The sequence below is a fragment of the Rhamphochromis sp. 'chilingali' genome (genome assembly GCF_963969265.1).
Source record: "Rhamphochromis sp. 'chilingali' genome assembly, chromosome: 1".
NCBI classification, from domain to species: domain Eukaryota; kingdom Metazoa; phylum Chordata; class Actinopteri; order Cichliformes; family Cichlidae; genus Rhamphochromis; species Rhamphochromis sp. 'chilingali'.
Window position 1 is genome coordinate 50,350,927 of NC_137929.1, and position 6,000 is coordinate 50,356,926.

A 6,000-nucleotide genomic window follows, 5' to 3' on the forward strand; every position below is an offset into this window, starting at 1 on the left:
TTTTTTTTTTTTGCTGTGGCCACAAGTTTTTATGGTCAAGTCCATCAAGACCTAGATGTACTCTGTAAACCAGTGTGACACAGCACTAATTCTAAACAGTGCTGAGACCCGACTTGTTTGCAGCACTTGGTAAATGGCCTGCAAATGGCCTGCATTTGTATAGCGCTTTTCTAGTCCCTAAGGACCCCAAAGCGCTTTACACTACATTCAGTCATTCACACACACATTCACACACTGGCGATAGCAGGCTACATTGTAGCCACAGCTGCCCTGGGGCGCACTGACAGAGGCGAGACTGCCGGACACTGGCGCCACCGGGCCCTCTGACCACCACCAGTAGGCAAACATGGGGTTAACAGGTGAATTGATTGCAGTGTTTCTAAAATAGGCTGTGGCAATTTGCAATGCAGTAACATTTGTTTTCACTTTTTGGTTTGATAGGTTGCAAGTTACAGCTTAGATATTTGTAGATTTTATGACTGAAGCTGTCTGGGAATTAATGGGGAATTTTACGTGATTTATGAAATAAATAAATATTACTTATTGATTTATTTTGGGTATTTCATCTTGGTGGTCTCTACTACATATTATTTACAATTTGTGGGACTCTCAATCCTAAAGCTCACCTAACCCTCCACCCTGTTACTTCCCCTACAATGTTAAAATTGAGGTGTGTAGTAACGTGTTGCGTCCAGTAGGGGAAGCTGCTGTAGTGCAACTCAGAGGAAAAACACACACAGAAGAACTAAGCAGCTTAGAAAGAAAAGTGTCTGGACTTTAAGTTTCTTGAAGATGTTTCACCTCTCATCTGAGAAGCTTCTTCAGCTCTAAGACCAACTGGTCTTCAAGAAACTGAGAAGTCCACTCAGTTTTCTTTCCAAGCTCCTTGGATTACCATGACCTAGGTGACTGAGAACCTACACAGACAGGCACACAAGAGTTCAAATTTCCTTTAAAAGTTAGACTTTTAAAGAGAATTTACTCCAACATAATGCAGTTGTTACTATTAGTGTCACAGGAAATCAGAATATGTGATCAGAAATAAGTCCAGTGTGGAAAACACTGGGTATCAGTATTAGGCTCAAGTGCAGCCCTGCTCTCTTATACAGATGCTGTAATGATTATTTAGGTAAAACAGGTAAAACAAGTCTCTGTACTTTTTAGACTATTTAGAGTCAAATTCTATCCATTATCATAATACACGTATTCATGTATACATTAATGTTGCAACTAGTTTGTTTAGTAATAGAGATGGCACGATACCACTTTTTTATGTCCGATACCGATACCGATATCGTAAATTTGGATATCTGCCGATACCGATATGAATCCGATATAGTGTTTTTTAATCAACAAAACTGTTTTTTAAATATCTTGCTGCATTTTGTATAAGTTCATACTCAAGTTTAAAACAACAACTACACTAAAGCTATTCTGTTATACCTGTATGCAAAAAAAAATATTTCATAGTTCAGCAATAGTGATCAATCTAATAAACTTAAACCTACACCATCCTCCCTATTCTGGTATTTTAAAGAGTACTTAGCATAAATATTAAGCAACCTAACTAATAGGGTTCCAACTCCCAGCAACAACAAAAATAAATAAATAAAAAATAGGGAACCACCCCTCACGCTCCACCTCATGATGCTTAATCGACATAATCAACCTTAATTTGATGCAGTGTGGAAAAAAAATGCACAGAAATCAATTATTTTTCAAGAAATATTAAATAGATTCAACATCTTTCTTCAACAGAATTGCAGACTGCACAGATGGTACCTTCCCAAAGGAAAAAGTACTATAGCTTACAAGGGTATATTAGACTTAATAGTTACTATATACAGTAATTGACTTCTATTCATTTTACATCAAATTAAAACTTTGGGTGTCAGATAATTATTTATTAAAAGCTAGACATTTTAAATGAGAATAAGAAAGAAAAGTATGTCTTTGTGCCCCCTTTTCCCTGTTAATGCCCTATCGGCCCCCCTGGCTAAACTTTGCTAGATCCGCCCCTGCACAGTTACCAGCGTCAGCTACGTAGAAAAAGATCCTGGTGTAGAAAGTAATTACATTTTTTTATTTTTCTCCGATATCCGATTCAGTAATTTAGGTCAGTATCGGACCGATACCGATACGTAATATCGGATCGGTCCATCTCTATTTAGTAATAGCCATAGTACCACTCAACAGTAAAATAAGTAAGAATTTAAAAGTTGCTGTAAAACAGTGTTGTTTTACAGCAACTTTGATGTTAAAAAAAAAAAAAAGCTTCAGAGTTTTCGCCTTTTCTCCCTCCATGTAATGTTGCTGTGTGGGCATATGTACACCTAAGCTCTATTTGTCAGTAACTTTCTGTTTAATTGTAGGTGTCTTTCATCCAATCTCACTTCTGCTCTGTAATTATCCTTATTGGTTTCACCTGGATCTTACTACACTCCTATTATACCAGTTCCTAAAAGACCGGACACCTCTGCCCTGAATGACTTCAGACCAGTGGCACTGAAACCAGTCGCTATGAAGTGTCCAGAAAAAATGGTTTTCACACACATCAATCACATGGTCCTGGACACCACAAACCCCCTCCAGTTTGCATACCGTCCCAATCGATCAGTGGATGATGCAACAGCAATAGCCCTGCACCACACTCTGCAACACCAGGAAAGCAGCAGAACATATGTCAGGACGCTTTTCCTGGACTACAGCTCTGCTTTCAACACCATCCGCCCGGGTAAGCTGATCGAGAAGCTGACAGACCTTAGCATCCTGACTCCCACTTGAAACTGGATACTGGACTTTTTGACAGACAGACCACAGGTGGTGAGAATGGGAGGATGTGTGTCTGCTGAGCTCACCGTCAGCACTCGATCTCCACAGGGCTGCTGCCTCTCACAGGACTCTAGTAGACAATGTTCTTGTCTATAGTGTGGAAAATATGTCTGTGAAGGTTCTTAGTCATCCAGGTCTTTGTAGTCAAAGGAGCTTGCAAAGAAAAGCGTCTGGACTTCTTTAAGTTGCTAGAAGACGTTTCACCTCTCATCCGAGAAGCTTCTTCAGTTCCTGAAGTTCCAGACGCTTTTCTTTGCAAGCTCCTTTGACTATAGTGAGGAAAACGACCTCATCCTCAACACAGACAAAACCAAGGAATTAATACTGGACTTCAGGAAGAAACCCCTCTCCCTGCAGCCTCTCATCGTCAAAGTGACAGAGGTGGAGAGGGCCAACAGGCACACATTCCTGGGACTGCAGGTTAAATCACACCTGAGCTGGACTCTCAACACCACAGCAACAGTGAAAAAAGCCCAGCAAAGGCTTTATATCATTCGGCTGCTCAAGAAGGCGGCATGAACCACTGCCCTCTCACCCAGGCCTGATAGGATTGATAGAGAGCATCCTCACTGCAGGCATCACTATCTGATATGGGAACACCACACAGACAGAGAGAAAAACTCTGCAAAGAGTCATAAAGTCTGCAGAGAGGATCACAGGAACAAAACTTCCTTCCATGGACTTTTTGTACACACAACGCTGCCCAAAAAGAGCAGAGAGAATTATTAGGGACTCACACCATCCAGCTCACTCTCTGCTCAGACACAAAAACTGTACATACAGTCTGAGACACACCAGAGCGGACAGCATCATCACACACACAACAAGGTTTTTCAACAGCTTCTTCCCTACAACTGTCAGACTGATGGCAAAACAAAAAACACTGAACACTTTAAATAACAGCACTACCTCACCTTACTTTAATACTAGGAAGTGTATTACAACCCTCTCTGTACAGTGTTTTTATATATAGTAAATACTATGATTGGGGCAGCACGGCAGTTAGCACTGTTGCTTCACAGCAAACACGTCCAGAGTTCAATTCCACCATCAGGTCGGGGTCTTTCTCTGTGGAGTGTGTATGTTCTCCCTGGGTACTCTGGCTTCCTCCCACAGTGCAATGACATGCAGTTGGTGGGGATAGGTTAATTGATTGATCTAAATTGCCCATAGGTGTGAATTCAGGAGTGAATGTGAGCACGAATGGTTGTCTGTCTCGGTGTGTTAGCCCTGCAACAGACTGGCAACCTGTCCAGGGTGTACCCCGCCTCTCGCCCTATCACAGCTGGGATAGGCTCCAGCGCCCCCTGCTGGATGGATAAATACTATGATTGCTCCATTCTTTACTTTATTTCCATTTTACTTTTTTATTTGTTTTGTCTTTATCTTGTAAAAAGTGTGACTTGACCTAGAGAGCTCTGCACAAGACTTCCAGTGTGCATGGACTGTTGGTCCTGTGCGCAAATAGCAAATGAAAATCTTGAATCTTGAATGTCGAATTCACCTGATTCACCTGTGCTATTGTGTCCTGTCTTTCACTCAGTATCTGTGCTTTTGCTTTTCTGTAGTTTTCAAGTAACATCAGAGCTGGGACACACCGACCTGGAGGCCAAAACTATATGTTCTCCCTTGCCCTCTGCCCATCCTTTGAATATCTTGGATTGTAACGTCGCCAAAATGTCAGATAGCTACTGTGCTTTATCAGATACACTAATCCACAGGTGTCCAACTCTAGGCCTTGAGGGACGGTGGTCCTGCAGGTTTTACATGTGTCCTTGATCCAACACGGCTGATTTAAATGGCCAAATTACCTCCTCAACATGTCTTGAAGTTCTCCAGAGGCCTGGTAATGAACCAGTCATTTTATTCAGGTGTGTTGACCCAGGGTGAGATCTAAAACCTGCAGCACACCAGCCCTCGAGGCCTGGAGTTCGACAGCCCTGCTTAATCAATGTTTGGTAGCACCGGGAGTGACCTTGAACTAAAAACGTGCCTTTTATTTATAGGCATATCAAACACTAACAAAAGCACAGGAAGATGGTGACTAAACTGACACAACCTAAACGCAGAGTGAAACCTGGTGAAAGAAGAAGAAGGGCTTAAAAGCTGGCTCCCAGCTGTGATTACTCCCACATCTGGGAGTGTTCACATCTGGGAGTAATCACACACACAACGAGACCGGGAGACCGAGAGACCGAGATGTGAAATACGGGGAGACATAGAAACAAAACCTAAATCCTTGAAACTACAAAAAATAACTAAGAAACAAGAAATACAAATACTATAACATGAATAACACTAAATAAAAGAATATAAATTAATCAACAAACACAAAACACTGTGTTTCAGACCCACTACTGTGACATGTGCATTTCTGGCTGCCAGAACGGCAGCGTATTTTAGCACACCTTTCTCAACCCTGCCTTACATGCCAACTCGAACAAATCCCTGCTTCTCTCAAGCTGTTAGTGGTGGGTAATTTAAAATGTAGGAAAGATTTACCTGACATCAGAAAAATAGGCAATCAACTTCATCATACCACATAAATATAACTAATACTACTGGAACTTTTCTTATGTTATGTTGTATAAGTCCGAGTCAGCAAAACGTAAGATTTACATGTGATCATTTATTTAACCTGTGTAGCATTTACCTTTGTTTAATGATAAACGATTTCTTGATCTTCACCTCTCACACAGTGGTTTTAATGGCCGGGATCAAATGGATCATAAATGCATTAAATTCTGGTTTCTGTTTATATCCTTGTTGGGAAAGTGTTTAGATACCAAGACATTGATGTTTTCCTTTGGACTTCTATACAGGTTTTGCGGACAAGTGATCACTAGCCAGTTTTACCAGGTACTAAAAGAAAGTACCGGAATGGAAAGTGGCTTATGTTTGTGGTATTCTCCAACTGTCTTTTTTTTTAAATTAACATTTCTGAAAAGGGTGAAACTTATCTTTCATAAATGGAGGGCCATTTATATGGATACACCGTAATAACATGGGAATGGTTGGTGATATTAAAGTCCTGTTTGTGGCACATTAGTATATGTGAGGGGGCAAACTCCCCAAGATGGGTGGTGACCATGGTGGCCATTTAGAAGTCGGCCATCTTGGATACAACTTTTGTTTTTTCAATAGGAAGAGGGCCATGTGACACATCAA